Here is a 26,184-nt window from a genome sequence, read left to right on the forward strand (position 1 = left end):
GATGTGATTTCTGAGTGTCCCTAGTATCACAGCCCAAATTCAAGTCCTTTGTTTCATATAAGTGTAGAGGGGTGAAAGCGACTTATCAGGTCTCTCTCTCAGCCACGGATGAGGAAGTAGCTGTAAGTAGAAGTTGTTCTGATGAAACAATGGTGGCAGAGTGAGCTTACGACTCTTCTCTGAGGCTCCTCTGAGAACTATATTCTTTTCACTGTGTTTCCCAGTCCTGGAACCAAGCCACTATAGAACTCTAGTCTATAACATCCATGAGCAGACTGTGTGCCAGAAACTATGGTTGGTACTGAGAGGGTTCTTTTAAAAGGTTGTTTAATTTAATTTCAATTGAATTCAATTCAATTCAAGCCAGTAAATATTTCTTAAACATTTGTTCCTCAAACATTTAAACATTTGTATCCAGAACTTTAAAGTTGAAAGAAGGAATGAACTTTAAGGGGCTCTTTCATAGGTTCCATATGCTCAAAACTGTCTAAATCAGGCATGTCCAACCTGCAGCCCGCAGGCCACATGCATCCCAGCATAGCTAAGAATGCAGCCCAACACATCTGTAGAGCATAACATCACATCTATATGTGAAATAATCATATACCCCTGCTAAATACTAGTTGTCTTCCTGTAACTAGAAATATTACTACACTATTTTTGGAAAAGAAAAGACTAAAATGTAGATGTGTTATTTCATTTACTCCAAATCACCCAGGTGAGGTTGTGTAAGTGGCTAGGCATGTTATTCCAAAGTCTGCTCTCTTTGGTTTATAGAAATGCCATCTTTAAACTATTTCATCTACTTACACAAGAATGGAGATGTTTTTGATAGAGTAATCCTTCTACTGGGCAACGTGACATGTACAAAGAGAGAAATATATCTTACAAGAAAATTGCAGCACCTTTGATGTGGACATTAATCAGGACAATTATTTAGGAATGATCCAAAGAAGATGGTTGTAGAAGATTGAAGCTAGTTCTGTAGTTTAAAAATGCTTGATAATATTGACTGCTAATTGCTTATCCCATGCATCATGACATCGGAAATCATTATGGCATGCTTTTCTGCTCAGTCGAATTTCCTTTCAAACCCTCCTTTGGACAGTATTCTGGCCTTTCACCATTTGGGCACATATCTCCACATAAAATGAAACTCCCCATACCTGAACTAGTCTGTTTCACTTTGTGTATGAAGTGCCACATCCTGCATGGCCTGGTCTTAGAAACCTGTCTAGGGAAACACAGGAATGAAGAAGTGACAGGCACACAAACAGAGAAGCTGGCATTGGGTGGGTTGTGCTCATTCTGATGGAGGGCACCTACTAGGCAACCTGGAAACTGTGTATCTTCCAAGTCTTACAGGCTTTTCTTTGGAATCTTGGTGGAAATCTCCATGACTGTGTAACTCTCAGATTATGTATGCCTGCAAAAAAGCACTATTGTCTAATGCTAAGTTCTTCTCCCAGCTCAAGTAGAAATGTAGTCCCTGTGGACCATGGCTCCAACAGCCTCTGAGGGCCTGGGTGGCTGGACCTAACAAAACACTGTTGTAGGTGGCCCTATATAAGCAAGGTGCCATGGACATGTTTGTCTCATCAAGGAAAATAATCTTAAATGTGTTTATAGTCCTATACTTTATACTATGATAAGTAGGGTCCTATCAATTCCTGAAACACTCTCAAAGTACCTTTCATCTTATCCTACCGCACAGTGTTTGGCTTCCCCTTACTTGCCAAACCTTTCATGTTTTTCAAATTCTGCTCTTCTTTTTGCTCCTACTTCTCCATGTGAGCCTTGCTAAAGACAACCATCAATAACCATGCTACAACCTAAATGTCTTGAATTTTCTACCACCAAATTAATTAGCCCATACTTTCTTTTTTTGTTGTTTTTTAAGTCTATAATCTTTTAAATTATTTATTTATTTGTATTAAGAAAATTTTTTCATTCATTTTACATACCAATCAAAGATCCCCCTCTTCCCTCCTCCTGACCCCCAGCCTCCTCCTCCCAACCCATTCCCCACTCCCACCCACAAGAAGGCAATGCCTCCAGTAGAGGCAAATCCAAGCCCTTCCCCCTGCCTCAAGGTAGTGGGCTCAGAAAGGCCTGCTCATGCACCAGAGATGGATTCTGATCCTACCATCAGGGGGCTCCTAAAGTAGATCAAGCTACACAACTGTCTCGCCATGCAGAGGGCCTACTCCAGTCTCGTGTAGGCTCCACAGCCATTGAACCAACTTTCATGAGTTCCCAATAGTTTGGTTTGGCCATCCCTATATGTTTCCACATCATGATCCTGATGCACTTGCTCATAGAATCCCTCTTCTCTCTCTTTGACTGGAGTCCTAGAGCTCTACCTGGTGATTGGCTATGGATCTCTGCATCTGCTTCCATCAGTCATTGGAGAAAAGCTCTGTGATGACAGGGTATTCGCTAGTCTTATCTCTGGGGTAAGGCAGTTCAGTTCAGGTACCCTCTCCATTATTGCTAGTAGTCCAGGCTGGGGTCATCCTTGGGGTTTCCTGGCAACTTCCCTAGCACTGGGTTTCTCTCTATCCCCATGATATCTCTATCATGGTATATCTTTCATTGCTTTCCCCTCTTTCCCTGTTCCAGCTCAACCATCCCATTCCCTTATGTTCTCATCCCCTATTCCCTACCTTCCATTGAACATCCCTCATCCCCAGTTTACTCATGGAGATCTCATCTATTTCCCCTTCCCAGGGTGGTCCATGCATCCCTCTTTGAGTCTTCCCTGTTAGTTAGCTTCTCTGGAGTTGTGGGTTGTAGTCTGGTTATCCTTTGCTTTATATCTAGTATCCACTTATGAGTGGGTACATACCATGTTAGCCTCATTCAAATTTTTAGGACACAACCAACTTATAGACAAATTCTTTTTCAGAATGTAACATGAATAGCCTCTACTCCAATTCTAAGAATTTTTATTCCCATATGAAATCTCATCAAATTTTAAAACATTCTATCCAAATTTTACTATCCAAATTTTAAAACATTCTAGTCTTCTGAGTTTCTACCAGAGTTGCCTTTAAACTCTGCCTATAGCAATCTAGTGTTTGTGTGGCCACCATCTCCAAACTCTTCCAAATTCTTCTGGGGAACCAGTCCCAAAGGCAAAGTAAGCTCATGGTCAGCTTTAGTCATGGTAGTGACCCCACTCTTTGTAACTATTTTCTGTTTTGAGTATTTGGGACCAAATATTTGACAAAAAACACCTTAATGGAACATTTATTTTGAGTCATTCATTATTCTAGAAGGTTCGGTCCATTATGGCAGGGAAAGTATGGTAGAAGCTCACTGTTTACAACATGGGAGGCCAGGAAGCAGGAAATATAGGAGTACAGTTGGTTTCCTTGATTTCCCTTTGTATTCCATTGGGAGCCACCAGCACATGAAATGGTACCACCCACATCCAGGATGGCCTTCCTGGCTCCACCAATCCTCTGAAAATGTTATTGCTAACACATCCAGGGATGTTTCTCTCTAATCCAAGATGTTTCTTCATCTAATCAAATTGACAGTTTAACCATCACAGGCAAAGTTAGAGCCCCAGGAGATTGCAACAGGCATAGGCAGACCACAGGACTCTGAACTCTGTCTAAGTTAGGGTTTCTATTGCTCTGATAAAACACCATGACTAAAATCAACTTGGGGAAGAAAAGGTGTGTTTCATCTTATATGTCTGGTAATAATCCATTAGTGAAGGAAGTTGGGGAGGAACCCAAGAAGGGTAGGAACCTGGAGGCATGAACTGAAGCAGAAACCATGGAGAGTGCTACATACTGGTTTCCTCAGTCTGCTTTCTTACAGCATGCCAGAAGCATCTGCCCAGGAATGGTCCTACCCCCAATAGGCTAAGCCCTCTCATATCAATCTCTAATTAAGAAAATGCCCTACAGGCTTGCCTACAGGCCAAATTTATGGAAGCAATCGTGCTCTGCTCAGATAACTCTAGCTTGTGTCAAATTGAGAGAGAGAGAGAGAGAGAGACAGAGAGAGAGAGACAGAGAGAGAGAGACAGAGAGAGACAGACAGAGAGAGAGAGAGACAGAGAGAGAGAGAGAGACAGAGAGACAGAGAGAGAGGAGATCCATGAGTGTATAGATAACCTGACAAAGACCAGCATGGCTAGTGCAGAGAGGAAGGAGAAAAAAGGAAAGATGAACTGTACAGTCTATGGATAGTACCCTAAAGACTGGTGCACAAGACAGTTATGAAGTTTACATGTAACAAACATTGGAAAGGATCACAGTGTGTGATAAATATAATATTCAAATGGCACTAAAAGTGAGGGTCAGAAAGAAATGGAGCCAAGTCACATTTGAATCTTCTCTGGGTCTGTCAATTCTTATGGGAAAGAAGGTGCCAGGACTCAACGCAATTATTTTTCCTGTACCTCTGTTTTCTCATCCATAGAATGGGAACTTTGTAGTAAGCCATCTCAGAGGGCCTTTTTGAATAGAGCATCTTAATGAGACTGTTTTACAAAATTCTGAGTCAGGTTTGGTGGTACACACCTACAGTTCTAGCACTCAGGAAACTGAGGCAGGAAGATCTAGGCTGGGATTATACAGGAAGTTCCAGGTCAGTTTGGGCTACATACAATGGCTCTGTCTCACAAACATAAATTAAAACAAATCCTGAAAGTGTACATTTTATTCTCTATTTTGTTTTTATGTCTATTAAAATGTGCATGTTGTAATAAAATTTCATTGTGAATTCTGAAATTTGAATATTATATTCTGCTTTGGATTAGATTAGTTTTAGCTTTTTAATAGTGTGAAAACCCATTTTAGCTTATGGGCCACGAAAAATATGAGTGGTAGGCTAAATTTTGCTATAACATTTACCTAATTATATAAACCCAAAGTCTAGCCTCTCATCAATTAAAGGTAATTTTAATTGAAATAGAGAAAAAAGTTCTTTAGGCTCAATTTTAACATGCCTACCTTCAGGTGTTTTCTATTAAAATACCTTCTTTAGAAATCTCTATATCCTATAAGCAAAATATCACTTCATTATGATGATTTCTGAAATCATTAAAATATTTAATTATGACTAGTTTTATTAAAACTGTAACTCAACCTAACAATGGTGGTACATTCCTATAATTACAGAACTTGAGAGGCTAAGGCAGGAGGATCACCATGAGTTCAATGCTAGCTTAGGTTATATATTGAGCAGAAGCCAGCCTGGGTTACATAGGGAGACTCTGTCTCCAAAAACATACATTATTTAATTATTGATTAAGTAAATATTAGCCACTGTTGTACTAACATAAGGCCATTTTGTTGTACAGGTACCTTTATAGAGGACTTTCTGCCCTGGGCAGTTTGTTACTGATGTTACTTTTACTATTTAAGCCATTTTCAAGTGTTCAGCCAGGTAGTGTTAAATCTAATTAGGCAGTTGGGCACAGATCTCTAGGAACTTCACCTAACAAAACTGAAACACCATCTCCTTTAGAGGACAAACCTCCTGCACCCAGTAACTACCTTTCTGTTTTGTTTCTCTGAACTCAAATCTTCAGATACCTTGTGTGTATGGAGTGCCAGTGTTCATCTTTTTGTGGCTGTCCAGACATCCCTGAAGTTTATCGCTGCTGTGCAATGTCACAAAGGTTTTCTTCTTTTGTAAAGCCACTATGTCAATATTCCACATTTTGTCCATACAGTCCTTGCTCAGCAGACACTTGAGCTGTTTCTCTCTTGACTACTGAGAACAATGCTGCAATGAACATGGGTGTGCAAACACCTTCTGGAGACCTTACTCTTGATTCTTTTGGCTAAAAGTAGGGATTGCTGCGAACTGTGCTGCCCTTTTTGGTTTTCTGGAAAAATTCCATTCCACTTTGTTTTGTGGTTCTGTTTCATGTCATCTGAAAAAGAATGTGTCCCTATTGTCTCTTCTCTCTATGTCCTTTGACAAATCAGATTTGTGATGCTCATAGCTTTCCTTAGAAAGCCAAAATCCATAGGAAGAGTTTAGCACCCCGAGGATAACAGGGCCAACTATACTAATAAGAAACTCGAATCGAAAGCCCTGATCGATGTTAATTCTGTTAGTTTTCATTTCATTTATCACTTGATGTCAGTTTTTGAAAATACTACACTGGGGACAATGAGTCAGTGAAGCCTCCTCAGTGAGATGCATTTATTCCCTTCCCTCAGGACAAACCTTTAAAAACTGAAGTGATTTCAAATGATGGGACAGCTGACATGATGGAAAGCAGGATGGTTAGGTGCAGGGGGTGCAGCCTGGTAGGGAGAGGATTGGAGCTAGGAAATTGAAACCTCAAATGCAGAAAAAGATGTAAATGCTGCTTCCTAGATTTTATAGCTCCCAGATGCCTCCTCTAATTGCATCGCTAACCCTGAGTTTATTAAGTTATTTTCCAGAGTCGAACTCATTTGTATACATGTCAGAATGTAAACTGAATTTAAAAAGTGAGGTCCTTGGATTAGAATTCAGGAATGATAAACAAACTCATTTAGAATGTAAGATTTGCATGTCATTTGCATGTGCCCAAATGCAATTACATGTGCTCTGTAAACATGCATTTCACATTTATTTGTCATGATAGAACAGTATGGAAAAATTAATTGCCACAGGTTTTTTTTAATATTTAAAGAAAAAAATGATGAGTCTTAAAATAGACTTTGCTAGCATATGATTCAGTGTGCAGAAACTGGCAAGAAGAGATAAGGATCCATAGAAAACCATAAATCCCCACTGCAACATCTGTAGTAGTTCAAATTGCATGGTTTATGGGGGCCCCTTTCGCCTTCTCCATGGGTATTACCATAGCGTTCTGTAGATTTATTGCTGGCTCAGTGCAGGGACAGTTTTACTAGCACAGCTTTAAAAGGGGGGAGGGGGAAGCTATTGCCTCTGAAAGTTCAGGACTGAATTGAAATGAAATAGCTTCTCAAGCTTTAGAAACTTCTGGACAAAGCTGGGTATCCGTACACTTCGACACTGTTTATATCTGACTCCTTCCTTCTCATTCTGTGCTTTTTGGTAAGAGGTCGTTTGAGTAACCAGCACATTACCTTCTGTTAAAAGTGCACCTTAGGATGGTTGACATGTTAAGTTATGGTGTTTTTTTTAGATTAATATATAGTTCTCTAAATTTTAACACAAGTATATTTATGTAACCATAGTCATAATCATGATACATAACACTTCCAGCCCCCCTTACAAGTACACCTTTCTCCTTTATTCTAGCAAATGCTGATCTAGACACTATTACTATCATTTTATCTTTTCAAGAATGTATTAAAATCAGGATCATGTGCTTTATAACCTTATGAGGATGGCTTCTTGCACCAGTTTAAAGCTTTTTTTTGTTTGTTTAATGCTTTTAACATTCCATCTAAGTTGTATGTATGAATAGTTCTTCCTTTTCATTGCTGAGTTCTGTTCAGTCGTACAGGTTTTTATCCATTCACCACTGAAGGTCTTTGAGTTATAGATAGGTTAGGCAATTATGAATAAAAGCTATGTGAGCTTCCTAGTCCTTGTTTCTGTGAGAACAGTTTCATTTCTCTAAGGAAAATAGTAAGATGTAGGATTTGGGGGTCGTATAATAACTTTGTTATGCTTTTAAGGAATTGTACCAATTTGCACTCCACCCAGCAATAAATAGGGATTCTGGTTGCCCTGTATTCTTGCTAACACTTAATATTGTCACTATTTTTTTTTGTTATTTTAACCAGTGTGATGTGTCTATAGTGATGATACCTTACTGTGATTTCAGTTCACATTTTCCTCATATCTAATAATGTTGAACAAAGGAAACCTCTTGACATGTAGATCTTCATTCGTTTTTTTTTTAAGCTCCTATGCTTTGCTTGGCATCTTACATGCATGTTAACTCATTTAAGCTTCATAATCTTGTGAAATTGCCATTGATTAACCATTTGAAAAGTTGAGGAGTCAGCATGAGAATTCAGGTAGCAGCTTCATTTTTCTCACTACACTGTGTCAGAATGTGTATGCTGTGCCGGTTCTCTGTTAAGGACTGAGCACACAGGCGTCTCTGCTCTTGGTAGCCATGTAGCTGAGAAATGAAAATGTTCATACATTAACAAAGAATTATTCCTGATCAATAGGGCATAGGGGTAAAGTGAGGAGCAAGCCAGAGGAGTGGACTTTAACTGGCCACAACCCCCAAATATCCCAGGGAAAATATAGAAAATATAGAAATCACAAGTCAACATTAATCTGGAGAAGAGTCTGGAGCAAACTAGATCAACAGAAAGTAGCCATCATATGCTTCAGCATGAATAAAGCCCATCTCTTCCTCTTGACCCATCCAGAGCTGGGAGGGGAGCACAAAGTGAAGCCAGTTACAGGATTCTTAATCTGATACAATTATTTATTTATTGTTTGTTTGTTTATCTGTCTACTTATTTATTTGTGTGTTTGATTGATGGATTGTGTAGGTGTTTTGCCTATACATGGTGCCCATTGAGATAAAAAAAAAAGCATGTCAAGTCCCCTACAACTGGAGTTACAGAGAGTTGTGAGCAGCCACTTGGGTGCTGAGAATAGAATACAGATCCTCTGGAAGAGCAGTCAGTGCTCTCAGCTACTAAGCCATCTCTCCAGACTCCTGACACAATGTTCAGAGCTGTCCCCTTCCATGTATGAATGAATCCCCCCAGTTGATAGTAATGTATCCATCTCAACTGAGCACTCTATCACCACTCACTGGGCACCCACTTTAAGCAGAGATGCACAGTGCACTGGGAAAACTGTATGTGAAGTTAGAAGCTTTTGTTTCATTGGTTGGTTTTCATTTTTTAAGACTGTATTTAAATAACATTTCTCCCTTCCCTTTCCTCCCTCCAAACCCCTCCCACTCTCCTTCAAATTCATGACCTCTTTTTTCAGCAATTGTTATTGCATGCATATATGTATTTGTATATACATATATTCTCAAATATAACCTGTGGAGTCCACATAATGTTACTTGTGTATATGATGTATATGTTTTTAGGGCTGACTATTTGGCACTGAAAAACTAGTTGGTGTGCTCTTCCCTGGGAAGGTCCATCTCTCCCATTCCCACTTTTACTCAGTTGCCTATAGCTCTTTGTGTAGGGTTGAGGCCTTGTGTGCTTTTCCCATGCAGTTTGGCATGTTTGTCAATGTTCTCCTCATTTGCATATGCATTTGTCCATATGCAAATATTTTGGTGGTCATATTGGTGAGACTTTACAGACATATCTTTTAATATTACTAGGAGATACAACCTCACAGCATAGATAGTCCCTCATCCTATCTATGGCTCTTATAATCGTTCCTGTTTTGTAAATGTATCCATTAGGACCAGGCTCCACAATTCTGCACCTTGGTTGATTGTGGTTTTCTCTAGTTGTCTCCATCTGTTACAAAGAGAACCTTCCTTGATGAGGGGGTGGAGACTACATTTGTCTGTGGGTATAAGGACAAATGTTTATAGATTATTGCTAGGGATTGTGATGGTTTAGTAAATTAATGACTGTAGATTTTCCTCCAACAATTTTGATTTTAGTAGCACTGATTACTTAAATAGGTTTCCAATGCCAGGCATCGTATTGTATCCCTCCTGTTGAGTGGGTCTGTAGTCTAGTTAGAGAACTGTTGATTATCATAAAGATATGAGTACTTCTATTGCACCTTTAAGGTTATCATGCCATCCTGTCCATCGATGTGGTTTATAGGCATCATAGCTGGGTAGGACTGTTGGTTGTCTCAGTCTTTTGGAAGCTTGCATGGCATCTTCTGTTACCATGAAAGCTAGTCCTCAAGTAGGAGGCATTCAGGTCAATTTTTATTTTATTTATTTTAAGTTATGGGATACCATCACTTAAGGGTTTTAATCAGGAAGGTGATACCATTTGATTTTAGCTATTGCTAGGTGGTGGTGAAGCATGCCTTTAATCCCAGTACTGGAGAGGCAAAGGATGTGGAACTCTGTGAGTTCAAGGCCAGCCTGGTCTATAGAGCATGTTCTGTGGAAGCCAGAGCTACACAGAGAAACCCTGTCTCAAAAACAAAACAACAACAACAAAAAACAGATTACTATGTTGGCTATGTCGGTATGTCTGGTGAGATGACAGAGCAAATAAGAGGCCATATAAGAGGGGGTTTGGTAGCTTAGACAAGAAATATAACACCAGAGATGACAAGAAAAGGAAGAACATCACTCTGGGTCATGTTTCTGAAGTGCATGGTGTCTTCAGCAGTAGGGACTTAGCTTCTACCTCTGGGAGTAACGAAGGACAACACCAATAGCCTATATGACTTGGGAGTCTGTTGGCCCTGCCCAACAACTCAAAAGAGGAGTAATTATTTCTGGTATTGGGTTTTTTAAGGTAGTCTTCAGCTTTTAGAGGGAGCATTGTCAAGCCAAGATGAGAAAAAGTCATTAAAACTCCATTTGTATATTTATATGCCAAGTTACATGTGTTGCAGGTATTTTTTAGTAAATAGTTAATAATATGATTCCTTTTGGATTTTTCAGCCATCTATATTGTTATTTACCAACCTACCTCCTTTTCCTGTATTTACTCCCCTTACCCTTCTCTAAGGAGCTGCCTTTTCCTTTCCCCCCCATCAGACCAGTTGCGTCCTGCTATTTCCCATTACCCTCCTCCCACCTTCCCCTGCATTAACCTTCTTCCCAGATTCAGAAGTTTTAGATTTAAGTTTGTTTTAGTCATTTCCTGTCTCTGTTTCCCTAAGATTCAATCTGTCCATATGCAAAATTAAAGAGATTTGATCCTTCAGCCAACATCCAACTTCATCACTAATTCTTGTCTATTCTTTAGCTTGCTTGCTTGCATTCTGTCTGAGTGGGAGAAGGAGAAAGAGAGAGAGAGAGAGAGAGAGAGAGAGAGAGAGAGAGAGAGAGAGAGAGAGAATTTAACACAATATGTTTTGAGCATATTCCCTCTTAATTCCTCCCCAAGATATACCCCTGCTTCCATACCCACCCAACTTTATATCATCTTTTTTTCTTTTTTATATCAGGCCCAATTTATTGGATAGATATTGGCAGATATTCTTGGATATACAGTCTTCCACTGGAGGGAGCATGGTCAGCTTAACAAGGGCCAGTCTTAAAGAAACACTGACTTTCCTTCTTCCTGCAGCTGACAATTGCCCACAGCTCCTGGACTGGGATGGGATGGCTATCCTTTCTTGTCTTTACATCTCTTCTGTTGTGTTTCTCTTCTAAGCTATGAAGCCCTTCTTGTATGTAGTGGCTTCCTACTTGGTCTGCCACCCTGTGGTATATGATGCAGCCACCAGCAAAGTACTCTTTTCTAACTAAAGCCAAACGGTATCACCTTCCTGATTAAAACCTTTTAAAGGCTTCCCATCACTTAAAATAAAAACCAGTTTCCTAACCATGATTCACAGAGCTCTTTTGGTCTTGGCTCTTTTGTTTTTCCCACCTCCTCTCATAGCACTTTGCATCTCACTTATGATCCAAACATACTGGTCTCCATTTTCTTCTCAGAGAAGTCCAGCCCTTTTGCAGAACTGGCATCTACAGTTACTGGGTCATTGTTGTTTCTTTATCTGTGATGTCACGTTATCAAGAAAATTTCTCTGACTATTCCATTTAAAATTACTTTCTCTGTTTACTTGTAAACAGACAGTCCAATTAATTTCTCTTTGTAGAATTTATTACAAATAACTATTAGATTATAGTCCATCATAGGTTATATTATTATGTAATATGATATTATTGATGCTGTATATAAGTACATCATCTTATTATATTTTTTATTATCTTCTTACCCCAATGAGAATAGAGACTTTGTTTCTTATATTAATGCTACCACATGGCACGTTATAGGACTTCTAAAAGTATTTGCCAGTTAAATGAACACATACATCTATTTAAGCTCTGCTGTGTCGTTTCTTCTCTCCTGGGCTCACTCTGCTCATTTCTGTGAACTGGCATACCTCACAAGGTTGTTGTGTCAAATGAGACACGGCATGTTAAGACACTAAATGAATTTAAGGAATTATTATGAGTATCATCATCATTACCATCATCCAAGGCACTTTCCTCTCTGACACTGATTTCATTATTGGTCTTTGGGTCTCTGGGGGGAACTTTCAGTGAGAACTTCCTTTTCTTTCCTTTTGTGCTACAGACACCTGGTAGTTCTGGTTCATACCCCTGATTTAAGATGTCACAACTATTTGTCATCGAGCTGCTGGCATAAGTATCATTCATGATTCCTTCCAGCAAGTATAATTTTAGTCAAGACAACCTTATGCATTTGAAAGAGAAAGGAGAAAAAGATTAAGATGACAAAATTTTTAAACCACAAGATATCAGAACTGGAAGATCTGTGAACAGTTACCTAATCTTCACATTTATAGAGTCCTGCTTTTTCTTTTCCTTTCTGGGATGTCCTGGAGGCTTCTATGATGGATAAGGGGTATTCTGAGGCCCAGGATGGTATTAATATAAAGTTACAGAGAATCTTATAATAAGAGTATATAAGAGTATAGTATATATGTGGCATGCCTATCTCTGGCCCTTGTTCCTTCTGGTACTTCTCTTAAAGATTTGTACGTGCAGACTCCTCTCTCTCTCTCTCTCTCTCTCTCTCTCTCTCTCTCTCTCTCTCTCTCTCTCTCTGTCTCTCTCTGTCTCTCTCTCTCTGTCTCTCTCTCTCTCTCTCTCTCTCTCTCTCTCTCTCTCTCTCTCTCTCTCTCTCTCTCTCTCTCTCTCTCTCTCTGCTTCCACCATCCTGCTCTGAACACCATTACCTTTCTTCTTACCTGCTGGAATAATTTCCTCCCAGTTTCCCTAGACCCACTTGTCATACAGCACAGACTATTTCCACACCACACGTACCCCTCATCACCACCTTAAAACCTTCTTCACTGGCTTTCTAAAATGTTGGAATAATTGCCTCAGCTTGTTCCTTCCCACTTTTGACTCAGTATTCCTTCTCTACTAGCACCCTCCAGTTCCTGTAATGAACACAGTTTATCTAATCACAGATTTTTGAACCTATTATTCCCACTGCCTATGTTAGGGTTGGCTCCCACATTTCTTTATTGGAAGAACTTAAAAGTACCATCACAGATGGAAAGTTCTAGGATCTTAGAGTTGTATCCTTAATGCCATGGCAAGCCAGTTGCTTTTACTTAGATTGCATTTTATTTTCTTTGTTAAGAATTTATGCAAGCTTGTTAAAGTTATAGACCCTTAAGCTACCACTTTGTGTTTCCACTTTCTGTGAGAGTCTTCCTGCCTTGTTCTCACACCACCTGCACATCATTCATACCTCTGCTCAGCATTACTTCCTCAGAGACATGTTCCCTGAACCTGCATGCCAAGGCAGCCACCTTCCTTATTAAACGCCATAGCAAAACATTGTTCTTCCTGGTCCTTATCTCAGAGTGTAATTATGCTCATATTTGTGTGATTATTTGATGAGCACCTGCCTCCCCTACCAGCTGGTACATTCTGGGAGGGCAAACCTCATTCTGCTTTTTTTTTTCACCACTAGATCTCTATATCTAGCATCATCTTGGGCACTTAAAAGGTGCTAAGTCTATTGACTGAATATATAAGTCTAAGTGTTTTGCCTTTGACAGGGATTCTAAGAGGCATGTGGGCAGAACAAAATGACTCTTGTCCCAAACAAAGTAGGGCCAAGCCTGTAAATTCTCTTAAATAACCTATAATAGTGCTTATAGGCCTACATTTCTGAGAAACCCTTTTTCAGTTGAAAACATTTAAGTATTTTAACATAGTAATGATTCGCCAAGCACATTGGAATCCTGGGACCCATGATAAATAACTATTGTTTAACTGGTTCTAAAACTGCAAAGCCTTCTGAAAACAGTCCATAAAGCTGGTAGATCAAGCCAGCCACCAGTAACATTCCAAGTCTGGAGAAATGCTGGTCAGTTCTAATGCTGAACATGTATCAACTCCAGCAGAACAAGGAGTTCTGGGCTTCGCAAATATATTGTTCAAGGATGACAACACTTAGCAGAATTTCATTTCTAATTCAAGCTCGGCATTGGAAGCAAGAAATCACTAATGATGTCTTTATCTGCCCAGGCTACTGTAACAAAATGGGACTAAGTGGCTTAAAAATAAAAAAAAAAAAATGTTTATCATATTCTAAAGACCAGGCAATCCGAGGCCAACGTGTCACCAGATTCATTTCTTGGCAAAGGTCCTTTTCCTGTCTTTCTGGCTTGCACATGGCAAATTTCTTGCTACGTCCTCTCAGGAAGAGAAAAGGGTTCTGTCCTCTCATTCCCTTTGATGAGGACATAAATTCCATCATCTCCCAACACTCTACTCTACTCTATGGTTATATTGAAGATTAGGGCTCCAACATATGGAATGTTTTAGGAGTATGAAATTTTTCATCCTAGCCCCCCCCCAAATTCTATCCTTCTCTTGTGTAAAAATGCATTGATTTCAGTTTAATATCCCTAAATGTCTTAACTCATTCCAGCATCTAAAATCCAGTTTCAACTACATATCTAAATAAGATATGGGTGAGGCTCAAGATACAACTTATCCTGAGGCAAATTCCTCTCTTGCTGTATAAAACCAAATAAGTCTAGTTTCCCAAATGCAATGCTAGGGCAGGCACAGGATAAGCATTCCAGCTCCAACAGAGAGGAGTCACCAAGAAGGAAAGGATGGTGGGCCCCAAGCAAGGTTAACACCCAGGTAGGCAAGCTCCTGTAGATGTTAAGGCTTGAGAATCACTCTCTTTGGTCCGTGCTCTGCCCTCCAGACCCGGTGCAGTGTCAGCATCACCCTCATAGCTCAGTGGGATGATTCACTCTTTGGCTCCACAGGGCCCCTTCTCCACAGCCTTCTGCACAACCAGTACCCCTAAGGTAGTAGAAAGATGCACTGTTACCTCACCAGACCAGAAAACTGAGCTCATCCCTTGATCTGAGGAGGAACCAGCTCTATTTCTGGCATGCGATTCTGGGAGCAGCAACTCTAATGATCTCCAATGATCTCGTTAGTGCCACTCTCTCTTCTTAAGGAACAATATGTGTTAATAAGAGAATAGCTCTGTTTGTGTCTTATAGAATCAAAGTCCCACAGTTGTCTTTAATTGTGTCTTACCTTTCCAGTCTCGGTCCTAACAGGTAATGTTTCTGTTGTTATTATAATCCTGTCCCCTTTCCTGACTCCTGCTGAACACCCTGATTAGCAAATCCCCAAACAGTGTTTAATATATATCACGGCACCCCATCCCCTCTATAAGCTGACATAGAAGGTTAGCCTTCTTGGTCTCTTTCTTTATAGTTGCAACAATTTGAAGTCTGATGAGGGCCAAGCTAGACATAGGGGAGACAGAAAACTCAAGCCCTGAAACTCGGGGTCTCACAGACAAGGAGAAGGAAGAAGCCTGGTAGCAGCAATATCAGGGAGAAGGGAGTGGTGCTATGAGAGCAGGACAAACATGGCGAGCTGGCCAAGATGTATTCTTCCCTTCAAAACAGACACACTGTATAGAATCCACTGTGCAGACCTTTCAGCTTGCTAGAGTACCAGTGGGTCTGTGAGTACATTCTAAAACAGTATCATTCCCTCATGTATGTGCCATGGGTTGGTGTCTCTCCAGGAAACAAAATAGAAGTCTTTTCTAGCCTTTCCCTCATCACCTGCCATGCCAAGAGTTCAGAGGAGCAAGGGTATTGGCACCAGACACTCCAGAATTCCTGATCCTGCTAACTCTCTCTCTACTTTGCACATGAAGTTAATACCCTCATCTCTCTGACACATTTTTCTTCATTTCTAAGAGGTGGATAATAACTGCCCTCAGGGTCTTTCTGGGGATCAGCTGAGATAATGATTTGGTATTCACCTAACACAGTGCCTGCTCAAGTTGATCTTTAGCAAAGATGAATCTTTCTCACATCCCTCTACTTGTCCTCATTCTGCATCCTTGAATTGTCAGGTCTGATTATTCTCAAAACAAGGATTTCCTTGCAGGGACTGAGTATTCCTCCATCAGCAAAAATAAATTGCCTCTCACAACATGGGTTTAGTCATTCAATGAGTCTTTGCTGTGTGCCTATTATGAATAAGAAAATCTAAGGATGGGTATGAAAACAACTAAAATCCTCCCTAAACTCCTATCAAAATCTTTTCAATCCCCAAATACCTTTTGAAGTAAACTTATTTATCCTCTATCAAGTACCATCATGTGTGAGACAATGAGTTAGGGGCTATGATTCAGAAGTGAGGAAGTTGCAGTGTCCTTGCTTCAAGAAGTTTAAAAATCAGGTTCTGCAGAGAATGAAATGCTAAAAGATACCCCCAACACAAATAAAATAAGGGAAGTCTTCAGAGAGGGAGTAATGGTTGAACTTGGATTTGGCAGATGAGTAGGATTAACTTACATCTGTGCAGCACTTGGAATTTGTGCATAATATTTTGGTTATAAGAAAGCTCACTCAGATACAGTTCAACCCTGTTCTGGTTCCTACTGGGAGGGAATAACTCCTGAAGCTGGAAGGGTAAGGGTAGAAGGATCTGTCGCTGTACCAGCCTAAGAAAACAAAGAAAACTAGCCCATAAACTACATCTGTGCTCTCCACCTGATCCTCCTAGATGCTTAGATGGCTTATTTCTTCATGTTAGAAAGAACTCTACACCAGTCGCTTCTTTCCAGAGTTACTGGTGCTGAGCCCCAAATCAAAAGACTGGCTGCTTTTACTGTCCCTTCCCTCACCCAGTCATGATTCAGTTTACTCAAACAGTAGTATTGCTAGCTGACATGGTATGCCTGTTTGGGTTTTGTATGTCTTCCTCATAAGATTGCCACTTACATGCGGCCCCTGCTTGTTCTGTTGTTGAATGGTAGCACCTCGGACAACATTTAGCGTATAGTAGTCTCTTAGAATTATTTGCAGGTGAATTAATGAACGAAAATATACATACATACATAAATGAATAAATAAATGCCTATTCATTTTCTTAGGATAAATTTCCAAAACATAATTTTGAGGTGCCCAAGGTTATTCATTGATTAGATCAGCAGCTGGCACAGAGCAGATATTTTATTGACATCTGCTGAACTACTGAAATTAAGTATTTTACTTTGAATTTCACCAAACTAACTAATGGAGATTTAAATTCTGCTTGGATTTAATTGATGAAGTAATCTACCTTTTAGTTCTTTCATTGAGTATCAATGAAAGAATTTACTTCTTTCATGAGTATCAAACATGAACTGCATTTTGGATAAAAATTCAGAGGAAGTGGTCTCCTAACATCAAAGAGCTCTCTTTCTCCAATGAAGGAAACAGATGGATTCACTAAGAGCTGGGAGCTGGGATAGAAGGTCCCTTTATCTCACATTTAGCTTGGCTCCCTGGTTCTTCCCTGACCCCTGTCATTTATTTCCTGTGTAACCTCAAGTAGTTTGCCTGGGCCCCCAGAACTTGTGTTTCCTTAGCCATAAAATGAAGGAGCCACAGTCCTGATGCGATAGGACTACTGAGAAGAGCATGTGAGTGGACACAGAAGCACTTAGGGTACTGCATGGCACATAGCAAGAGGTACAGAAGTGTCAACTATCCCCATTTGAGCTCTGGATTATAAAAAATGACTTGTGGCTCGGAAAATGCTTAGCAACAATAACATCTGAAGTAAAGTCTCCCAGCCACACATCTAAGCACTGCACTGAGATTTTGTCACATCACTCTGAATTCTTCCTCTGCGGACACTACCTCAACCCTTCACTTCAGAATGTGAATGTCAAGCGAGAGTTAGTCTCCACGCTCTGGGTGCCATCAAATCCTGTCTTCCCTACTCATTTTTCCTTCTCTGACAACCCCCCAACTGCAAACCCACATGTTAATAGTTTTAGGGGGGAAAGTCTTTTGATAATTAAGCTGGTGGAATTTAGAAATCAACGGAACAGTACATTTTCCCAGCAGAGCCAAGAAATTAATTAGGAGCAATTTGCTGTCAGAAACAATTTCCATAATTTTAAGTTTAAAAAAAGCAGAAATCATTTTTATGGGTGTTTATTTTTTTTCTTCTGCTTTCCATTCTAAAGTGATTTAACTCCTGGAAAGACATGTCCTTCCAAATATCTTATTTCTGTTCCTCAGACTCTCTCCCTGAGGGGTGTTCCAACCTCTCTCCAACTGGTTATATTCAAGGATGAGGCTAAATTAGATGGAACAGAGTCGTTTTGATCCCCTTCCTTACCCTGGAGCATAACTTATGATTTCATATCCTGATCCCAAGAATATGGAAAAACATGTGATGCTCTCAGAAAAAGAGTCTGGGAGGGAGAAACAGAGGGCGTGGTACACTGGTTGAGGGTCTGACCTGGCCACCAGACAAATAGGCCTGTTCCACAGAAGGCATGAAAGCCAGTCAGTGAGATAGCTAAGCACTCTTGTTGGCAAACCTGATGATATACGTTCAATCCAAGGAAGCCACATGGCAGGAGAGAACTGACCATTTCAATTTGTCTCTGACCTTCACACATGTACACCATGACCATTGTGCATGCAGCTTCTCACAGGCACACACACATTCATACATGCACATACACACTAAATATTTAAAAAAAACATTAAAGAAGAGTATTGAAGCATTGTGTCTGTTGGTATAGACTCAAATTCTACAGCCATGCTGATAAGTCATCCTTGATCCTTAAGTTACTATCCATGTGGTCTTGGGTGAATTTTTACAATTTGTGGTTTAATTTCTTCTTAAGTAGTTATGATGCCTCATTGCCCTCATATGTAAACAATGAGACTTGATGCCAGACAACTCCCTGACATATAGCAAGTGCTCAGGAATGTTTCTGACAAGATGACAACAATGACAATGAGGAGGATGAGTAGCAGGACCAAGCAAAAAGGTACAAAGAAGCTGTCATTGAGCCCATCTCACACCATGAACTCTGGTTCTAGACTCACAATTGCCAACACTAAGGAACCCTTCCCCCTTACAACATCCCCCACACCTCTCCCATTTTTGTAATTGTTTCACAACAAAGAACAATGTGTGTGGAATGTCACACACATGCAGAGGCACTCCTAGCAACATGAGGGTTGTCTTTTATTTTATTTGTGTCTCATTCATTTGTGTTAGAGAAGACCCAAGGTTACCTCAATGGCATTGTCATTCTTATTTTCTTGTAATTCAAATGAGGAGGAAAGAAGGGAGGAGAATTATAATTAGAATTGTAGAGAGTGGATTATAACTGGCAGCCTAGAAATATTTAAGGTCTAAACTGTGAACAACCATCACTATTACATAGTAAATGCTTTTAGTTAATTATGAATTATTATTATGCACCATTTCCATGATTTTGTGTTTCATCTAAATATTTAAATATGGATATATCAGTCAGTGTACAATTATAAAAAAAAACTACAGATTCTTTAAACAGAGGGCTTGGTGCAGGGAATTGATACCACTTGAAAATCCAAATAGGAAATATTGAACAGATTCAGAGGTCAGCAATAGCAGGAAGACAACACTCCCATCACAGACTGGAGGTTCAATGAGAAAGCACGTGGTACTAGGACCCAGGGTCTAAGGTCACTTGATAAAAGGTTGAACCATGACAACCTGTCTGACAAAAGCTGGAGGCCTAGAGGAAACTCAGCTACTGCCAAAGATAACACCATGACAACTAGAGGAACACATTGGCTTTTCTCTTCTAATGTCTGATGTGGTATGAGATAATGTAAATATTTTTGAAGATAGAGGTTTGTCAAAGGGGTCATGACCCACAGATTGAGAACCACTGCCCTAGAGGCATCCTAAAAGAACTTTTCAATCAGGAAAACAAGAGCTAGCTCTCCATATGTAATGACTACTCAAGAAAGTATTTTTGCCTCAAGTGGAAGTTGATGAGTGTATAGGGAAGTCAGTAAGAGCTGGGACAGAGTATGGTCATCAATAGATAGGAAGATGAGAGCAGACAATACAAAGCACAAGAATGGAGCCTGTGCAGTGAAGGAATCTGTCATAAGAGAAAGCCTTTGTATGTTGAGTGTAGGTTGTAGAATAAGAATAACTCAGAAATCCAAAAAGAAGGCCCCGTGAGGGTGACCGTGAGCATTAAGGCAGCAGAGGCAAAGTCCAGAGAACCCTGGGATTCAGCAAGACCTTCCCCCCGCAAAAAAAAAGTCAAAAAACAATAAAGAAACTATAGAAATAACCAACTAAAATTCAAGCACAAGTGACTTTCTACCAAATAAGATTATAGGAGAGTAATAGCCTATACAGATAATAAAAGAAGAGTGATTAATTTTGCCTTAAGAAATCATGGCAAGTTTCAGAGAAAATAAAGCAATGACCAGGTCTTGAAGAACAAGCCAGAACCTGATAGAAATGGGAGAAGAGCATGCAGACAGTGAGGGCAGCATGGAGGTGAAAGTGCATTTGAGATCTGGTGAGCAGCACATGTCTAGACTCTGGGGAGAAGGGTAACAGGAGTGTGCAGTGTGCAATAGATGATGCTGGGAAGGGTGATGAAGCCAGCTCCTTGAGGACCTCCCAGTAATCACAAAGCCACAGCATCTACAGAGCCTCTCAGGGTTCAGAAGGTTGAGCTCCAACAGCAAATTTTCTGACAGCAAGCCATAGAAACACAACAAGTTTGAGTTGTAAATTATTCTTCTCCTGTCTAGGCCTTTATTAAGCCCACTCCCAGGAGAGATTTAAAGCTTGAAGCTTTTATTTGTATCTATTGGGTCATGAGGCTATTTCTAGAGATTTCTTATCCAGTTCCTCTGATTCCAGACTCTGGAGCTGATGTGTCCTACCATAAATCTAATTATGTTTGGGCTTGGAATACAAGGGATCGAGATGGTAGCCTGGGGTTGGAGTCTAGATGCATGATGTTCTGTTAATATGAGCCAATGTTTCAGCCCACAATACCAGCTTAACTACTTCACAGCATGTGGGGATTATGGCTATATTATCAACAATTCCTTCACATCCTTTACCTTGTTTAATTTTTCTATCAGCTCTGAGAAGAATTGCCATCAGCCTGAGTTTACAGACTACTAGACCGAGGCATGTGATGTTAGCAAAGGCTGGCCTGGAATGCTGTTCTTCTGCAGGAGACTAAGTATGTGATTCTGCAGAGAAGAGGCATCAAAGGACCAATAGCAGAGGCTCTCATTACAGGGCATTTTAGGGAAGAGGTTGTTCTTTGGGGATTAAATGCAGTAAGGAATCTGTCATAAAAGAAGTATCTGTCATGTTGAATATGGGCAGAGGAGAAGGACTTGGAGACCAAATTGAAGGCCCTGCATGAGCAGACTCCACCCTTCCCACTTCTCTCTACGTCTTCCAGCACAGACACCTCCACTTTTAATCCCCTCCAGTGACACTCCACTGCCCACAGGAGACTGCCCAGTGTCCTCAGGGCATTCGGGGACTTGGACAGGTTTTCTACCTCAGATACATTCAGCTTTGTACCTAGTCTTATATAAATGTTGTGCTTCATTGCATCCATACCATTTCCTGTAGTGAAAACCCTCCTCCCCTTGGTTTCTGATTATTCATCTATTCATTAAGTCAATCATTGAATAAAGAGCCTACTCTGTGCCAAGTGCTGCTTTTGAGAATATAGACCATAATAAAATAGTACTCCATTCACAAGGAAGGAGACAGGCAGTAAACAAGTGTGTGTGTTGGGGTGGGGACAAATAAAATCAGGGCAAAGCAGAAACAGTGTGAATTATTATATCTCAAGCTTCTAGATAATCTGGAGTACTTGGGGAAGCTTCTCTGATCAGCGTGTTTCAATGGACCCCAGAAGGAGAATTCAAATATCCTTCAAGCCAGCTCAGGACCTGAATCTTCTATAAGGCTGATTCAAGGCTGCTTAGAGTATTGAAAGTCGCAGGCCCAGTGAGAAGGCGGATTGCGCTAAAATGGGAATCCTTCTTTTCCTCCTGGCCTCCGCAGTAATTCCCAAAATAGGAAGCGAATGGAATTGTTTGTGTTCGAAGATGAAATTATTCTGTTTCCCTCCTCCTTCCATGTTCTTTCTGCCAACATGCTTCTCACCCCATTTCAGTGTTCATGTTCAAAGTCATGAGGGGCCTAGCGTGCATCACCCGGGTGCCAAACATGTGCAGGGCCTTTGATGTACATCGTCACATAAATCCTTACAGCAACATGTTGGAGTCAGAATGACAGCTATAACTTTATCAGTAGAGAAACTGAGGCTCTGTGAAGTTAAGAATGTTACCAGATTTGCCAGGTTTACTGAGGTATTGGGTAGCAGAGCTGAGATCCCAGACCACCAGCACATTCATCTGTAAGCCTCTCTCAACACTAGGAACATCATGTTGGTACTGACTTCTAGGCCTTTTCTGCAGCCTAGAGAACATTTCTATCCTTCCTCCTAAAATCCCCTCAGCTGTGAAAGCAACAACCTGTCCTTCTTTCCCCTGATGCCTTCTGGGCATTATCTTTCAACCCAAAATGGCGAGCTTAGAGCCCTTTCCCCTCAGCCAGTCTCTTCTCACTAGTTTCCCACTTTATTCCTCTGTGAATCAAAGCTGGGCATGTGTCTGCCCCCAGGCTAGCTCCCCACTGGCTGGCTGTATATAAATGCCAGGAACTCCCTGCATCTCATTAAGCCCTGTATAACTGGTCCCTGGCTGCCCATCTATATATACTAACATTGGCCCAACCATTATATCCTCTACCACTCCTCACTTCAGTGCTTTCTATACTCAGGACTCACCCCTCTATTCTCTTATTTCTGCTCCTCCTAACTATTTATTTCCCTGCCTAGAACAATCTGCAGTTGTCTGACTCCTGCAATGTGGGAGATTACCTCCTCGAGGTAGTCTGCTCTGACCATATGGACCATGGCAAACATACTTCTTCCATGCTATCTAGCTCTGGTTCTCTGGTGTTCAGGTTCCCAGCTCTTAGCACACTGGGTTGTGTCTGTCATCATATATCTGACTCCATCAGGGTGAGCTCTTTAATGCAAACAGTTTTGACTTTCATTGTATCCTCAGGTATTAAAACCTCACATAACCTTTAATAGAAAGGTAAATATATAATGTCTTTGACTTGTGAGAACAAAGGTACAGAAAGGAAGGACAAAAGGAGAGAAGAAGAATGGGGGAGACAGAAAAAAGATAGGGGAAAGGAGCAAGAGTTCAGGATTCACTGAAACATGATTCTTAGAGGGCCTCTACTGTCTGTCTGTCTGTCTGTCTGTCTCTCTCTCTCTCTCTCTCTCTCTTTCTCACACACACACAGAGCCATTCCATTCCACTATTCTCTTACTTTCATATATTAACAAGCAATGATTGTGATATTCCTTTCTAAAGGTACTAGCAATGGTGTCATGATTCAGAGTCCAAAGGGAGTCAAGAAGTAGAGAACTACATGGCATAGTCATGGCTGGGTGGAAAGTGTGCCCTGAGCTATTCAAGGACCAAGACAGTAGCAGTCACTGGACCTGGGCTTTAAGTGGGAAATGGGAACAGAAAAGACAGAAAAGAGGGAAGAAGTGCAATGTTCTAGACAGGGCAGCTAGACAGGAAAGCAGAAGCCTCAGAGAGAGGAGGAGAAGATCAAGGAAGCTGGTGAGGACCTGTACCTTCAAATCATCAGAGTCCTCCAATTGCCACAACTCACTCTTGCCCTGGTGCTAGAATCCAGCCAACTTTGAAATGCACATTGGTCTCCAGGTAGGGCTGGTTTACTTAGCAGGGGATGCCGGTTAATCATTTGGCACTATGTTCTGGCCTACTGAGCAGTGTTAGAAACGAGAGAGGAAACTAGAAGTTTTGGGAGAACAAAACTGCCTCTTAGGGTCTGTTTCCTCACTGTACCTCCTGAAAAACATACTAATAAGTGGACAACAGTCTTTGTTATATGAATGGATAACTGTGTGATGGGTATGCAGAAACCAAGCTTTTGCCTTTCTAGGAGGCCACAAATGCTGCAATAGCCAGTAATATTTTTTTTTCTTTCAAATGGTCTTGATATACTTTGATTCAGTGTGGTGGAGTGAAAAAACCCACATTTGGGCCACCATACCTAAGCTTACATCCTAGCTTTCCCACATTAGTTTTAAGAACAAGGAAGGTTAGGTCATAGCTCTCTAGAGAAAGGAACTGAGAGAGAGAGAGAGAGAGAGAGAGAGAGAGAGAGAGAGAGAGAGAGAGAGAGAGAGAGGGTATCCCTTACAGTTGGTAAGGTGAAGTACAGGAAATCCAAGGATATAGTCCCAATCTGAGTCATAAAGGCCTTGGAATTAGAAAAGACCATGGTATAGTTCCAACGTGAAGCCTAGCAGGCTCAAGGCAGGAAAGGCTGACATTTCATCTCAAGTATAAAGGCTTAAAAAGGTAAAAAGGTCAGTGTCCCAATTCAAAGAATGCTAAGCCAAAGAACTTACTTTTTTTTTTTTTTTGAGACAGGGTCGCATTGTGTATCCCTTGTTATCCTGAATTTGGTGTGGAGACCAGACTGGCACTCACAATGATCCTCCTGCCTCTGCCTCTGCCTCCTGAGTTCCAAAATTAAAGGAGTGTGCCACCACACCCTGTGCCAAGAAATTCTTATTCAGGGAACATAATTCCCTCTTTCTCAGCCATTTGTTCTATTCAAGGCCTTCAGATGATTAGATGAGGCCCAGCCACACTATATAAGGCACTTTACATTACTCAGTTCATCAATTTGAATGTTAAACTCAAACTAAAACAACCATTGCAGTAACCCCCAGAATAATGTGTGACCAAATATTTGCACATTCTATGGCTCAGTCAAGTTTCATAGATAAAATTATCATAGGGAGCATTGGTCCCTAGATACCAGTTGTAGGTTTCTGTGGAGCCTAGCATTCAGTTCTGGTATCCAAACTTTAAATCAAAGTGTTTCAGAGGAAGCTCCGGAGCCCAGAAGGTATGCAGAACCCAGCACACGTGAATCAGAAGAACCTTAAGAGGGAAATGAGAAGATTCTTGTGTCAGCTACACTTTCTTGTAAATCAGTAATGACTGTGTTTACTTCTGGACACTGAAAGAGATGATCAGCATAAGAGAACACAGCACAGTGGCAAGACAGCAGGATGACTGTGTGTGGACAGTAGAGCTATAGAAAGACTGAAGCCTTCTATCAGAAATCAGCTTTTATAGCTGGTGATATCTCTGACACTTGATGTGTATGATCACAAGTAGGACAATGTGTTGGCAAGAATACCTAGGAGAATGAAAATACAATGGGTGGCAGGCTAGAAAGTACAGTATACGAGCCTTTCACATGTCCTAGTCAGGGTTATTATTGCCGTGATGAAACACTGTAACAAAAGCAACTTGGGGAAGAAAAGGTTTATTTATCCTATGCTTCTGATTCACTGTTCATCAATGAGGGGAGTCAGGACAGGAACTCAAACAGGACAGGAACCTGGAGGAAGGAGCTGATACAGAGGCCATGGAAGGATGCTGCTTACTGGCTTGCTCTTCATGGTCGGCTCAGCCTGCTTTCTTATAAAACTTAGGACCACCAGCACAGGGATGGCACTACCCACCACAATGGGCTGGGCCCTTCCCTAAACTCACTAATTAAGAAAATGCTTAGCCGGGCGGTGGTGGCGCACGCCTTTAATCCCAGCACTCGGGAGGCAGAGCCAGGTGGATTTCTGTGAGTTCGAGGCCAGCCTGGGCTACCAAGTGAGTTCCAGGAAAGGCGCAAAGCTACACAGAGAAACCCTGTCTCAAAAAAAAAAAAATGCTTTACAGCCAGATCTAATGGAGGCATTTTTTCAATTGAGGCCCTTCCTTTCTGATAACTCTAGCCTATGTCAAGTTGACATAAAATTAGCCAGCACATACAGAGATCAGAACCTTGGGACTCTGTGAACTACAAACCTTTCTCTTCTGGATCTTGTCCTTCACCTGGAACTGGACTAAATGATTTCTAGGTGTTCTTACAAGTCTAACATTCCATGGTTTATAACTTTCATTTTTACTAGAGTTTCTGCTATAGTCCCCAGTGTGCTCTCATTAGCTGGCATCTATGTCATTATTGCCCTCAAATAATCCCCAAATCAAGCTCTAGTTTTCTGATGCAGTGAGAGAGATCATTTCAGCATATGACTCTAACCACTCTTTGCTTCTCTTTGA

The 26,184-nt window shown here is 40.8% G+C and overlaps 1 protein-coding gene and 1 long non-coding RNA gene across 15 annotated transcripts in view; one reads left to right on the plus strand and one right to left on the minus strand.

Annotated features, from left to right (window-relative positions):
- Window positions 1-23,733, minus strand: part of LOC143271943 (uncharacterized) — a 54,817-nt gene extending 31,084 nt beyond the window's left edge. Inside the window, exon 1 of the long non-coding RNA XR_013049282.1 lies at window positions 23,655-23,733. This is a non-coding gene — a long non-coding RNA (uncharacterized LOC143271943). The remainder of the gene's footprint in view (window positions 1-23,654) is intronic.
- Window positions 1-26,184, plus strand: part of LOC102924940 (AGBL carboxypeptidase 4) — a 1,182,350-nt gene that overhangs the window by 876,007 nt on the left and 280,159 nt on the right. The window lies entirely within an intron of this gene.

Source organism: Peromyscus maniculatus, chromosome 2, assembly GCF_049852395.1.
Source record: "Peromyscus maniculatus bairdii isolate BWxNUB_F1_BW_parent chromosome 2, HU_Pman_BW_mat_3.1, whole genome shotgun sequence".
Taxonomy (NCBI): domain Eukaryota; kingdom Metazoa; phylum Chordata; class Mammalia; order Rodentia; family Cricetidae; genus Peromyscus; species Peromyscus maniculatus.